Source organism: Oxyura jamaicensis, chromosome 4, assembly GCF_011077185.1.
Source record: "Oxyura jamaicensis isolate SHBP4307 breed ruddy duck chromosome 4, BPBGC_Ojam_1.0, whole genome shotgun sequence".
Taxonomy (NCBI): domain Eukaryota; kingdom Metazoa; phylum Chordata; class Aves; order Anseriformes; family Anatidae; genus Oxyura; species Oxyura jamaicensis.
Genome location: NC_048896.1, coordinates 59,695,040 through 59,711,070, shown reverse-complemented (window position 1 = coordinate 59,711,070; position 16,031 = coordinate 59,695,040).

Here is a 16,031-nt window from a genome sequence, read left to right as displayed (position 1 = left end):
TGTAGTCATCATAAAGCACAAGTAATGCATGCTCAAACCAATCATTATTTATAATGAATTCTGAAAATATGATATAATGCCAGAAACCAAATTCATATTAAAATCAATATGATGGCATGTCAGTAGAGATGTATCTTCTGGAATAAGCATATTAAGCATATAAAATACAGATAAATACCCCTGTGCTTTTGAATCCATGGTGGTTACTCAGTTTCACAGAATGCTCTCTCCTGCTGCAGGATAAAATGCATGGGCCTTGCTAATGCTGTGGTGTGTTTTTTCCAACCTTCTTTAATAGCTGTAGATATATGGATATCAATCAAAATTTCACTTCTCAAAAACTTAAGTATTTATTTATGTATAGCAGCTTATTTTTAAAAAAGGTATTAGCTATTTCTCTCACTTTACTTGTAAATGTTATTGCAACTGTATGTATGAATTTTGCATATGCACAAATTGAGTCTAAGATCAAAACTACAGTTTTAGCACTTGTTTATGTGAACAACATTGAAGGATTCAACAAATAATTGTCAATTTCTTAATTTCTTTCCCTATTGATTAAGGATGCTGTTTGCTTTCACTCCTGGAAAGATAATGCATCTTTTTTTCACACTTTATTTATACAGAAATCAGGGGAAAGAAGTCCAAACATATTTCTGGGGCTGTGAGTGTGGAAAGTTAAACATTGAGTTTAACAGTAAAGCTTAATGTCCCTTAACCGTTACCTATGAAGTTTTATTTTTTCTCTTATGCTACTCCTTATGCCTCAGCTCAGGATTAAAAAGTTTATGCATCTTCTTTTGTCTTAGTGCTGAAATTAAAAGGCTAGTGCCTTTGGGAGTTAGGAAGTCTGGTTACTCACTTCTTAGTGGTTGATCAAGAATGCTGTAGTTAGAAAGATTTATTGCTTCTCTCCAGATTTCAGCAGCATCTGGAAGGCTACCACTTCCTGATCTTCCTTTCTTAAATAATAAAAGTGCATAGTAGGCACTTGAGGGATTTTCTAGTTCATGAAAATCTTGACTGATATTTTTCTTTTTTGTAGTCATTACTGATGTGTCCCATGCTAGAAATAGTCTGTTTGAAGAGTAAGAAAATGAGTGCTGGAAGTGGAGCTCTTTCTCCTGATTCACTGTATACAAATATTTTGTGTCTTCTGGAAGTGATATTATGAGCATTCATAGGCACAGGTCTTCAGGCTATTGGTACAGAGCACCCACTGCTTACTATACACTCCATTAAATCAGGTACTAGAACAATTTCTGGCAGGATGGAGATTCTTTTTTAAAAGAATCTCCAAACACACCAAACAAAATAATACAACTATATACACCTTTCTCCTCTCAGGCCTACTTGCCCCATGTCACTGGTGAACTCTGTCCCTTCCATGCTCAGGTAAATTTTATTTTCAATGTCATAATTGATTTCTTATCATAATTTAATGTAGAAAAAAAGTTTAATTCATCAAAGTATGTATGAATTATAATGTAAAGAAGATTGCCTTTTTCTGTGAATTGGTTTGCTTTACAGATGCACAAAGCTGAAAAAGTGGTTTCATATCCCCTCTTTTTCTGTAGTATTTTATCATTTGCTTTTTGTTCCTTTTTCATTTTTAATTTTTTACAAATATTACCTTCTGACAAGCAGTCCATTCTTCAATTTTTAGTTGTGGAAGGTAGCCTTGTATTGTAGGATTTTGAACTGAAAACATTTTGAATAAGGGATGAAGAAAAGTTATTGTTTTTTCCACTTGTATTAAATAGCATCTGAGGAAACAAATAAATGCTTAAAATATTATTGTGGCTTTGATAAAGAGCAAGCATGATCTGTTAGCTGTAGCAAACAGTGACTACTGCCTAGACTACTACTTGTGTGCTGACCTTTGGCGAACTAATACCCATAACTAACTGCAAATGCTCTTACCAAGGAGGGTTATGAAAAAATGTCATCTTGTGGTTAATACAGTAGAATACAGTTTAGGACTATTTGACTCTAGTTGAATGTAGGAGTTATTGTTTGATTACCTGCTATCTTACCTGCAGGTGTATTAGGGAATGGGTATAGAAACATGGGATTTATGTTTATTCATATATGTACGTTTTGTTTTTAGTGAGGACATAACCCAGTAAGCCAAAGAAACTGCAAAACTTTAAAGGAAAAATGAGATCATTTGTTCTTCAAATCACAACAGTACTATTTTGAGAGAAAAAAAAAAAAAAAAAGTAATTTAAAAGTATATTATAAGGCTTTAAGAATATTTTAAAGAATTTGGAAGTAGAATTGTTGCTTAGCCCACTGTCCCCTGACAGTGCATGATGATAAATTATACTTATATTTATCTACTGTCTCTGTGTGTAGTATTCAATATTTCTGAAGATCCTTTTCATTTCTTTTTTTGAGGTTTGGTAACCTAGCAAGTGCATAGAAGCCTACAGGATAAAACATGCAGGGACACTTGTTCTAATAACCTTAAAAAACTGCCATTTGTAATATACGTGTGCTTCCCTTCATGGGAAGGAATTGACTTTTGCTTAGAAAATGCTAGTAAGCGTTGCTCAAAACTCCTATTTTTAAAATTTGTATACAGTCAGAAAATTTCTTATAATACAATGCAGAATATCTTTCACATAAACATGGCTTTCATAAAATAAATAAATAAATAAATAAATAAAAATGGCTGATCCATTCTTTGAAACACAGTTGTAGTCTCAAGTACATAAGTCTTGTATGATACGGTTCTCTGATCTGTTTTATAAGTTTGTATTGTTTATTTTTCTAATTGAGGATTAATACATGCATTTTTCATTGAAAATATTATAAAAGGGCGTGTGGCTGTGAAATGGCTTGATTGAGGAACTGAAGCTTTCTTGATACTTTCCACAGAAAGGAGACCAATATTTTTTCCTCCTGCAAATGTTCCTGTTTAAATTTTGGTTTGTTTTTTGTTCACCATTAGGTCAGGTAGCCCAGCATTAGAATAATGGCAGTTATGGTGTCACTGTCCTCAGTCATTCATTAATTATGTACAATCTGTGCAGTATCACACTTTATCTTGTCTGCAGCTGTTTTTCAACACTGCTACCCAATCATAAGATTTATTTCAAATATAAAACCCCAATATCATAAGGGAAAAAATTGACCTTTAAAGAATTATAACTAAATGTTAAGATGAATGGATTAGCAACTGAAATGTTCCATCTAAAATTCACACTTAAAAGCAGTAAAAACATAAAGACATTAGTTCTATCCCCTTCTTTAATTGTTTAATTGTTTAATTAATAAGTCTGTAAGGCCAGAAGCATCAGGAAATCATGATCCACCAAAATATGCAAAGACATAGATCAGTGCCATCAATTATAGATGATGCTGGAGAACAATGATAAGGTGCAAAGATGTATTTTTGGACAGCATCTACTTCTGGTGTTTGAGGTTTGTGTAGATTTCTCCTTTTTTTCTGTGTTCTGGTATAGCCATTTCCAGGACTGTGGCATTTACAACTCTCACTACAGGATCTCTCCAAATCTTTGAAGATATTTTTGAAGACCTCGTTATTTTGGAGAATTTTATCCTTCTTTAGACCTATGACTGAGGCTTCAGTCATAACATAAAGAAGTGTCTCCTGATGAAAATACTTAAGTTAGGTTTATGCTCTGAATTACTTCCTGGAGGGGTCTGTTTCTATGTATTTAGTCAGGTATGCACAAGGATGTAATATAAAATTTTTTTAAAAAAAATTACATGTGCTGAGGCTTTGTAAAATGTATTTGATATTGAAAAAATCCATTGAGCACGATCAGTTTATTTGTTTACTCTTGAGAATCACTTCAGGCAATGGAAGTTGTTGCACATAGCTTGGCACTCTACAATTTCATTTTAAGAAAATAAATCAAGCAACAGTAAAGCGACACTGTATGTCCGAAAATTATCACTAAAGAGATACAGGTTCTACGTTTTCCTAATGGGATGGGTGGGGGGGGAAAAAAAAAAGATGTGGGGGTAGGGGAAAGTAAAGAAAAAGTGAGTCTCGCAGTAGCCAGACATGAATTTACCTCTGTGCACTTTGCTTCAGCACAATCAAAAATGATAAGTAAGTAAGTGAAACTTCTAGGGATGAAGTGGGTGCCAGTCAACAGAAAAAAAAAGAGAAAAATGTTGCAGAACTGACTGCTACTGTGCAGAGCTAGGAAGTGAAATGAAATGGCAGTGTACTTTCTATTCACATCACCTAGGTCTCCTGAGGTATTTAAATACTTTTTAGCAAATTCTATGATAATACAATTTTGAAGTCCAGAACATTTCATTCTATCAACCACTTTAACCACATGACTCCAAGAAAATAGTAAATTTTCATTTGTACAGACATAACTGGAAACATTTTATTATATATCTGATATCTTATCAATATCATCTGCTGCTTTGTAAACAGATTTTTTAAAATTACATAATTCTAAAATCTCAATTCTTATTGTAACTAATAGGCCTAAGTGTCTTGTAAAAAATAATAATAATAATAAAAAAATGAAGCACATTGTTACTATTGGGGAAAATAATTCAGAGATGATTACATAAGTGAATGTTATGGCATCTACCTCATTAAGGAATGTTTACATGCTTACAATTTTAAATGAATCTCTATTAATGCAGGAAAAAAGAATGGGGTGAATTTTTATTTTTTTATTTTTTGACTTTCTGCAGAATTAGGAAATAGCTGTTTGATGGTTTATGATGTTTCTTTTGCCAAGTCTGCTGAAGCTGTCCTCACCAGCTTCTACACTGGTGCATACAAGAAATGGCCCAAGAGAGTGATAACCAATTTGTGTTGGCCATTAAAAAGGTCCAGCACTGGGGAGTAAGAGAATAATATTTCATATGATAATCTCAGTTTTGTTTACCCATTGTGTTATTTCTCTTCCTTCAAGATTAGTGATGGTAGCACTTCTATCCATTCATTCTCTCTAATGTTAAACTGAAGTTAAGACTAAAACCTAAGAAAGTGTTTTTAACTTGGCTCACAAAAATGAATGGTTAGGCTACTGGTAAGGATGTGCTGGTGTCTTAAGACTGACTTTAAAGGCAAAGTTTCTTTACAAGTTTTCTTAAAAATCTTGATCCAGGGAGGCATAACTGGTATCAAGCATGAATTAATGAGAATTTCCAGCTGACCTATACAACTAAAAAATCTTGAATAAATGAAGATACTAATTTTAGCATCTTTCTGTCTATTGATAACAACCCCTTATATATTAGCATTATTGTCAGAATCACTGGTATGAGATGAAATCTGATATTATTTTACAAGAGAGGGAAAATGATGCTTTTTCACTCTAAAAACACTTTCTATCTTTGTTAATGTTGAATGAGTGAGAAAGTAATGCATTAACAACATGTGGGTGAACAGGTTGTTGAAACTATATTTAGGCACATAGGCATGAAATTTTAAAAGACTTGAGAAACCATCATATTTTGAATATTGTTATTAAATTGTTAACAGTGGGAAAGTTTGTTCAAGAGAGAGCAAGAATGTAAATTAAAAAGTTTTAGAATATTTTTAAATACTGGGTGTACTGGAGAGTTCACAAATTCATATTTCTTAATTTTAAGTCCACTTTGCATGGTATTTGTGATTTTTGAAATTTGAAAATGCAGCATTCTTTCTGACAATAAGCAGGACAAAAATCTTCATGTTGTATATGTGTTCATGACATGGAAGGTCTCCAGAGCTCAAGTGATTTTCTTTTAGAACACAGTTCTTTGTCTACTTTTATAAATAGCTAAAGCTTTCTCCTCTGAAACTTTATACTGTTCTCCAAAATGTCTTTCATGCATAATTGCAACACAGGAAGATGATGGTTCTCTTTAACCCCTCCAGATCTCTAAGCTTGAGATTGCTTGTTGTCCTATTCCCATGTTAGTTTTTCTACCTTTTCCTCTAACCTAACTTGTTTTTCATCATATAAACTACACCTCCTACAGATCTGTCTTCTGAATGAGATTTTCATCCTCTAGGTCAAACACATGAACACAAAAGTGAGTATTTTAATTTCTGCTGAGCAGCATGCTGAGCCCATAATCAGTCTGTACCCCACAGTTATATCTCATGTAGCTTTATGATATTAAGGAAGAGATTTTGATAAAGAGTTATTAAGATTTGTGAGGAAAGAAAGCGAATGGCTGAAAAATCAAGTTGTATATGAAAGAAGCACTCAGATGTTAAGAGAAAGGAAATCTCCAGGTGATCCTGAGGGGATGGAAAAAAATTCAGTGCTGTGGGGGCATGCTTTTGGGCATTACTGTTTTTTATAGTGAGAGCTGTTTATATGAATAATTGTCAGTTATGGTAATTATACATGAATAGATAGTCCCAAAGAGTCAGGGTTATTCTGATGGTGCGCAACATTCAACAGTTAAACATGAGTAACTTTCAAGTAAAGATGTCTCAACCCCTTTAATTGCATGGCAACAGCCACTTCTAACATCCTCTAGCTTTTGTACTGAAAAAAAAGCATGTAAAAGGCAAAATACATTATTTTAAATATATATTCACTGTATTTCTATTTCCATTTATCTGAAGAAAATGTAGAAAAATCTCATTAAAAAAAAAAAGGAAAAAAGAAACCTATTTGGCAGTTTTTGAGAGAGATTTAACAATATAATATTATGGGAAAAGGAGAAATTTAGAGATAAATCTAAAGTTGTTCTTGGAGTATGATCCTTCTACGTTAAAGGAAAGTTAAGACCACTTCTTAACCTTACTTCTCCGATTTGGAGTGGTATGCCAAAAGTTAAGGAAATTAAACTTATTGATTCAGAGAGAGTTTGTGGATGTGGAGCCAGTTTTTTTTTGTTTGTTTGTTTGTTTGTTTGTTTGTTTTTATATTCAGATCAAAAAAGCAGAGAAGGGAAAGACAGGGAAAAAAGTAGAATGGGAAAAGAACATGCAAAAGAAGATGACAGGAGAAACCTAGGTTTCTTAAATGTTGTTCGAGAGTTAGCTCAAGTTGGCAGGTATCCTCTCTAGTCCCACTGTTCTGCTCAGATGTGTCAGGACATAAATTAAGTTCACAGAAATGAAGGGTCAGAAATTGTCCCTGTAGGCATCAGGCCAAGAGATGAGATGGTGAAAGGGGCAATCATGATCCTGTAATTTTGTCCTCATGGTATACTTCAAAACTTGAAACATTTCCTGATAGCTGTTGTTTTAATATTACTCTAAAATTGTGTTTACTACCAATCAGAAATACACCTAATGGGCATAAAAAAATATTAGTTAAAAATTCTGTTAATAGCTCAGTCCTTTGTCTCAATATGACTTCATAGTTCACATGGTCTTCTGTGGGTTCAATTTAAGAATGCTTTTCTTTAAGATTGCATTGCAAAAGTTTGGCTATTTTCAGTTTAATTAAATCAGCTTAATAATAATACAATATTTAAAATGTACAAAGAAACGTGTAGACATTAAATATTCAAGACATGCTTGAGGTCTGAGATTGACATCATTTACTATGTTTGTGTTGTACATACAGATACCCAATTAGAAAAAAAGACATGAATGTCTCCAGTCACCCAGAAATTGTGCCACATAGCATTAACATTCGAATTTAGGATCTCTGTCTCTAATTGTGTATTTGCACAGTGCTGTCTGTTTTATTTTGAGAAATATAATTTAAGCGTATTTTTGAACAGGAAAATAACACCCCCCGCATCCCGCTCTAACGGTACAATATTGTAATCCACGTATGATCAAGATGTTTACTAGTAGAGTTCTGATTTCTGCAGATTTTTGTTCCTTTCCACATTCTATGTCTTTTACTGTTAGCTGTTTCCCTTTTCCCTTTTTTATTCTTTTCTTTTTTGGTGGGGATTTCCACTATTTAATCACCTAGGAAACCAAACATTGATATCTTCACTGTATTACAACATATTCTCCTCTCTTTGTTCAAGAGATTAAAAAAAAGTGCTTCATAGTTTGATTTTCCTCATAGTTCCCTCTAAGCAACGTGTGTCCTTTCTGATATGCAGGTTTCTAGGTCCCCTTCTAAATCTAAGTGATGCAATTTTTTCTCCTTCCTCCTTTCCCTATCAGTCCCCGGAATACTTCATATCTGATCATCCAACAGAATTAAAATCATCACTAACAGTTGTAAAGAAAGCGAGAGAACACTGGTATCGTTTCTGCTTTATAAACTATCCTGTAGGATTTTTATGAACTATCTTTGTATGTGGAGTTCAGCTATCATTTCGTTATCAGAGATGGAGCTCTTGGCAACAGACAATAGACACCAGTGTACACACTGAACTCTTTTGTTCTGCCTATTTATGAAAGTGTATGGTTCCTCTTTGTACATGAAAAAATGTAAGCTCTTGTGTGAATGCTCATCAATCAAACTAGACTTGCTGCTGCGTAGACTGTTCTATTTTACCTTAGAGACAAGTTTATCTTAGTACACAAACACAGTCACAGGAAAGCCCCCTTGGTACCTACCTATTGAGTTCATGTTTCCACAGCAATGCTAACAATTTTTTGCCTTCTTTCATCATTTTGAAATTCCTTCTACTTCATCTTCCTTATGCTGCCTGGACACACTGCAGCTGATAAGATACAATGTTTTCTTAGCAGCTGCAGGAAGTCTTCAGGAGAAGCTGGCTGGAGTAATACTGTTTTCATTTAACATGATTACTTCTGCAGAAGCGTATGAAAATTTTAGTCATATAAAGGCAAGGATAACAGGCAAAGAACACATTATTTGTACCTGGACCTGTAAATCTGGGGAGAAACTCTTAAAATAAGTGCAATTGTGTCTGTTTGGGGGTGGGGCATATGGACAAACAAAAAACTACAGCAGCAAAATTTTTGCTAGACTTAGTGAGTCTAAAATTACTTTGAATTCTTTTTCTACGATGACATTTTCCTATAAATTCTATTCTCTCAAGCATTAGAACAATATAAATGGGGAAAACAGTATTCAAATACAAGCTACATGAAGCTGTGAAATACTTCAATACACAGGTTTCATCTTGTGCTTTTGAGGTCTGGTCGATTCTAAAGATAGATAAACAACATAGTAAAATCAAGTATCTAACTATGACTAATATTCAATCCTGCTATGCAGCCTCTTTACTATAATTGTTTTAGGCCAAGATTTTAGTTATGGTATGAGATACTTCTCCATCAAAAATGTCTGAGAATTTCAGTGAGAGAGACTTGAAGCTTCAGTCAGTTAGAAACTCTAGAGGCCCATCTAAACTTCAATTTCAGTTCTTTGTTATATATACTATATATATGTTATGATGTGGAGTCTGTTTAATTTTTGTTGCTGGTGCCTCATTGAAACTTTTTCTTTGCAAGTAAGCACTGCATAATTCAGTCTTTTAGACCTTTTTTGTGTTGATACCGCCTACAAAAGTACAGAAAGGCTCGGTAATCAGATGCAAGCAGCATGTGAAATTGGGAGTGGTGGGAAAGGACACAGTCATCCCCCTCTTAGGCCTCCTGCTCCCAAATGAGAGTGTGCCCTAGGTGCTCCAAAAGCAGAGCCCCTCCTGTTTCTAAGTTGCACTTACATATGCGGCTGCCATAAAAAGAATTGTTATTGCCAGCAGGGATTATCAGGCACATTGCACCATGTGACTGTCACTGCAAAGCTTCCATAAGCACCCATGGGCAACTGGGAGGGAAAGCAGGAGGATGTGCCAGAGGTCAGCGATTTGGCTAGGATTGCAAATGCCAATCTGCAGGGAAAATGAGGATTTCACTTGCAGAATAGTTGGTGTATACATATGCGTACAAAAGATCTAGCCTGCAGCATATATTGCCAGTGGGGAAAGATAACTGGTCTTTTGAAAGAGAACATCACTTTGATTTTGGATCAAATTCCATACGGATTTGAAATCCTAAACATGATTTTTGCTAATTTATGGAGACACATCAAACAAACTCATGTCTCTAGCTCATTTAACCTTCCACAGACTTCTGTAAATGAATTTATCAAATATGACATGGTATCTAAATGCTTTTAAAACATTTTTAAAAGTTATGGCTCTAGCAAGCATGTTTTAAAGAGTGAGGCTGGGAAATTCAGTTCTCCAAAGCTAGCAAATGGCAAAATTTAAATTCAGTGCAACCTGAGTTTTAACATTTAAACAGCATTCAGAAACTGTTTTGTTTGAGACTTTCAGACTGAGTCCTGCAGTCCCAGTAACAGAGAATCCTGGCAGCCTATGTTCTTCTCTGTGAGTGTCTGAAGGTGGTGGTGGAGGCTTTCAAGTAACCTCCAGCTATACATTTAAAATAATTTTATGCTTTCTTTCATGATATGATCACAGGCATTTTGTGAATAAGCTTTTTTTTTTTTTTTTTTTTTTTTTTTTTTTTTTTTTGGTACAGTCACTACAGTCACTACTGGTGGACAAAAACAGCAGGTTGTTATTTATTTAAAATGATAAAATATTTTGTAAAATATATGCAGAAGAAGATCAAGTACTGGCAACATCATTTCCCCCTTTTCCTGAAATTTCAATGTTTGATTTTCAAATTTAATGGTTTTCTAATGTAGATGCTTTTTTAGAAACTGAATATCCTGTTGGAGATGTTAGACAAAAAAACGTTGCTAGTGCAAACGTATTACCTTACATTGTGAAGTAAGATGAATTATCTTTCTAGTCTGCAAAAGCACTTGTTCAGTAAGTTTTTCTCTCATTTTTAGTCCAAAATAGGAATACTGCTATCCTTTTTAAATACTGTAAATTTTTTTAATAGCTCTAGATGAAAACATAATTTATGCTCTTAATTTTTGAATTGAGGATGTTCTGCTCAATGAGAATGTATTGGGGGATCCATAGGATAACATTGTCTTTTTCAGACATTGCCTGGGAGGCTTATTGTGGCTTATTAATTTCCTTTTTGCTTCTTTTCTGACTGTTGTATTCTGTGAGGACATGTGTAGATGTATGGTTTTCTTTCAAAGGGGAGAGAAATGGCCAAATGAGATTAAATTAATGGCTTTCCTTCCTCCAGTTGCAGTCTTTACATGAGAGTTGATTGATGTTTTGCCATTTTTAAGTCTTGTTACACTCTTGTCATTTGAATGAATTGTCAGCATTTTAATATCTTGAATACTCTGTAAAAACAATAAGGATAAATACACCCACTTTGTGTATCTAACGATGATGGACTTATCAATTCTATATTCCTTTAGTTTGTAACTTAACTAATTGCTAAAGAAGTGAAATATATGACCAATGAAAACACAAATCATTTAAAACAAAGCAATGAGTTAATCTGTTGTGTTTCATGGATTTCATTAGGAACATTGTATCCCAACACTTCTTTAAATGACTCGGGGAAAATTTCTATAAAAGTGTTCATCACTTTCTTCTCACTGAGGTGAGACTATTCTCCGACTGTGTGCTGTTCTGCTTCTCTGTCCCTGGGATAAAGGAGATCAAAATGAGAAGTGAGGCTGTGGGAATAGGAGCCCCACTAACTATTGGAAGAATGGTTGCTGGGTAAAAAGTGGGAAATTAGTGGGAGATAAGAGAGTCAGAGGTGTATGCTGCAACTGGATTGTGTGGTCTGTGTGTAGGAGAAGGAACAGTGGAAAAATCAGAGAAAAGGAGAAGGGAGAAAATATGAATAGAAGGAAGATAAAATTTCCTCTTCCTTTAAAACTTGAGACTAATCCTTTTAACTGGTTGTCTCTTCTGAGCCATTTTTGCTTTGCTTCCTGTTCCTTTTCCCTCTCCTTTTTCCCCTTGGTGAGGAGGAAAAGCATAGGGAAAAAGCAGTGTCATTTCCTTCAGTGACTCTAGGCCTTTCTAGATTGCTTCCATTTTCACATGTTGTGAAGTGCTCAGTAATATTCTGGAATTGCCCAACTGTGCGTTTTTGATGTTGCTAGCAAGTAGTTCTGATGAGATAAAGAAAAATAGAATGTGGTGATGTGAGTTGCTTTAATTCTGTCCTTAATTCACCACATTTCTTGTATGTGCAAATATATTTTGTGCAAGTTGGTATATACATTATATATATATATATATATATATATAATATTTTTTTACACAAAAAAGGGTGATGAGGCACTGGAACAGGTTGCCCCAGGTTGTGGATGCCCCATCCCTGGAGATGAGCAGGCTGGATGGGGCCCTGAGCAACCTGACCTAGTGGGTAGCATCCCTGCCTTTGGCAGGGGATTTGGAGCAAAATTAACTTTGAAGTCCCTTCCAACCCAAGACATTCTTTGATTCTATAAGCATTCTTATTCTCTTTTCCCTATATCTTGTGCATATTTTTTTCTTTTTGTCAGTGCAGAGTGAGTTGAAAATGCTGATGAATCTGAATAGTACCACATCATGCTTAGCTGAAGCAGATGACTACAAAACTGGCACCTACTGGCATCACTAGTAGGGCAAGTGAAGTGATCGTCCCACTCTACTCTGTGCAGGTGCGGCCTCACCTCGAGTACTGTGTGCAGTTCTGGGCAACACAGTACAAAAAGGACATTCAACTGTGGGAGAGTGTCCAGAGGAGGGCAACAAAGATGGTGAAGGGCCTGGAGGGGATGGCATATGAAGAGCAGCTGAGGTCACTGGGCCTGTTCAGCCTAGAGAAGAGGAAGCTGAGGGGGGACCTCATCGCAGTGTACAACTTCCTCGCGAAGCGGAGTGGAGAGGCAGGTGACCTATTCTCCATAAACATCAGTGATAGGACCCACAGGAACAGGGTGAAGCTGCGGCAGGGGAAGTTCAGACTAGGTATCACGAGATTTTTTACTGAGAGGGTGGTTGCGCACTGGAACAGGCTCCCCAGTGAAGTAGTCACTGCACCAAGCCTGTATGAATTTAAGAAACGTTTGGACTGTGCACTAAGTCACATGGTCTAAACTTTTGGGTAGACCTGTGCGGTGCAAGGAGTTGGACTTGATGATCCTTATGGGTCCCTTCCAACTCAGAATATTCTATGATTCTATGAAAATATATTAGGCAATGGAGACTTAACCCTGAAATATTAAATGAAGTGTGCCTCTTTAATCTCCTTTGAAAAAGGTATGTTTTTCAGCTGAAGATAAACTATGTTATATAGGGTAGTAGAAGACACACCATTCAATTTAATAATCTAAAATTAGTAAGAAAATGATATTTAACTAGCAATTTCAGCCTTTTTAATAACTGAATCAACAATGTGAACAAGTTAGATATAATTATTTTTAATTTTGTTGCTATTTCTATTATTTTCACTCTTTGGATCTGTGTTCTTATGCTGTGGATCTGCCCTACTTTAGCAGTCAGCTGGTTGATTTTTTTCTTCCACATCTTTGATTGTACTGCTATAAAAATGAAAGAAGCTTCATCAGATTTTAGTTTTGGACTAGGGACTTTTCCTAGCTCTCAAGTCTGAATGAATATTTAAGCAACTCATAATACAACAATTGTTATTCTAAGGGAAAAATAAAAAAGAAATACTATACTGAACATAACAGTAGCCTGATGAAAAGGTAATGGCACCTCTGCAGAATAGAATAAAATCAAATCCTGATTGTTTTGGTCAATTTGAATTGCCAGTAACTCATACTTTAATCTCTGCATAGATTAGAAAACTTTTCTCTGTTCAAATTCCTGTGGGGTTGCTGTCTTTGGCTTCTGTCTACTTAATTCAGCTCAGGTAGTGAATGCTTTTGGATAATGTCATGATATTTCCAATAAAGAATTCAAAGTTGGTGAGAAGAGAGGTGTCAAACTGCTATTATTCAATCAATATGAGTTTCATTGATAAGCTTTTGGTTTGGCAGATTCCTCCAGCACTGTAAGGGATGTTAGTGAGTAAACTGAGGTCTGTGATCCAAGGGCAAAGCTGTTTGCCCAGTGTACCTGCAGATAGAGTAGGCTGTAATTCAGGCAAATGGTAGGCTGCAATTCCAGTAAAGGAAGCTTCCAGTGCTGGTGGCTGACCAAGAAGACAGGCATATCAGTGACTGCACTGGCTTTTGGGAAGAAGTTACGCATAAAGAGGAAAGATTTAACACTGGTTATTTCTTTCTGCAAGAAAGTAAGTTGGGTCATGGGATAAATAAGGATTCATGAAGTTATGGTCTTAGTCTGCTCGTGGTTCAGCATGCCCTGCTCATCCTTTTTTCCACTTATATATCTAGTGCATAAATACATTCTCTCCAGTAAAACTGCTAAACATTTAGTCTAGCTATCAATTTACAGAGTCTAATTCTCTCACTAGAGAACTGCCATTTTGTGTTTGTCTTTATTAAATGAAAGATATGTTAGCATGAGGAAGCTCACTATCTCTAAAATGGTGATGATAATTGGCATTATTTCTGAGCAATGAAATATCACTAATATAAAAAAGATTATATCCCTCTGATAAATGTAGTGCAGTGTAGTTGAAACAGGTAGTTTCAAGTAGAAACCAAAAAAAAAAAAAAAAAAAAAGTAGAACAATATGGGGTGCTGATTCACTAATTAGCTTGTCCATTTTACGGAGTACAAGGGCTTGAGTAGATTTTTTTGTTTTTTATTTTTTTTTAAAAAAGGCATTAAAGTATCTGTAACCACCTTTTGTAAAATCCCTGCTGAAAACAAGTGTAGGCACCTCAGAGTTCACAGAAATCCTGCTATTTATTGGTCCATTTGGATGACCTTGAAGTGCTATCATCCTGACACCAGTCAGGTTTCTTGTGGGAGTAGGGGAGCAAGGAGCTGGAGGGGAAGCAGTGGAACATGCAAAAGTAAGAAGAAGAAAAAAAAAAATCTGGAGAGCTTGAGTTATAAGATTAGATTATAGCTAGCAGAATCAAGGGCACGTAGGCATGGCACATGATGATTATGATTTATGGGAACATTATAAAGGAAGAAAATCAATATATATTCTAAAAGTTCTGTTTTGCTCAGATTAATCTAAACCCCCCTCCTTGGGTTCATGATGACAGAGGACAGCTGTGTTGATAAGAACTTTTTATTTTTCCCCCCAATAATAGTTTCGATAACTGTCAATGTAAAATCCAGCTTCAGAAAATGTACTTATTGTAGCCTTTTATTTTTTAAAAATAAAAGCCAGTAAGTATGATTTGCAGTAGATATCTTACATTTAAGGTCAAATGTGACATTAGATATGCATCTGCTACTAATAAACAAAATGATAATGTATAATTAAATTTCTGTTACAAGGATACAAAAACAAAATGTTAAATCTGTCTGTAAAAATATTCTAATCTTCAGCTCTGTCAGTTTTTTTCTGATGCCTGTAGCAAAATGGCATCTTCATCTGAAGATCTATAATATCATTATTTTTATAATTTAATGCATCATATATCCAATCAGATGTTTGTATCCAGCTGAAAATGTATCATAGCTTTTCATCTAATGAATGCTGTATGTTGGTTTGAATTTTTTTTTTCCTGTGGTTGACATATATCAAAAATATTTGATAGTCTTTGCTATTTTATATATATATATATGCATTAATGATTTAATCTATTTAATAATATTACATCTAATATTTCTAGATATTGTAGAATTGAAAAATACAATGTTAAGTTAAAGAGTTATATAGTCAAATGCCTACCTTCTTCACCCCAGTCCTATGAACATCATACAAACAACAGACAATATTCAGGACTAGGATAGATGAAGCCACAATTAAAGCTCTTCTGTTACATAAAGGCTACAGTGCTTTTTGTCTAGGAAATGGTAAATACAGCATATACTTTTTCTTAAGTGTCTGTGTTGTTCTTGCTGGTATTTTGTCATTTTAAAATACTGCCTTTCAATGTGTTTTTTTTTTGTTGTTGTTTGTTTTGTTTTTTGTTTTGTTTTTCCCACTCCATATTTAGTTAAGAAGTTTAATATTTGAACATCCTTTCAGATTCTCAATGTCTTCAAAATTAACTCCTACTCCTCAGAATGGTTACAAGTATAATTGCAGACTACAGAAATGTAATTAATGCACTGCACAATATTAACTAAAATACGTACTATAAAATATCTGTAGTAACCTTTCTTTGCCACTGAAAATAGCATTTTGTACT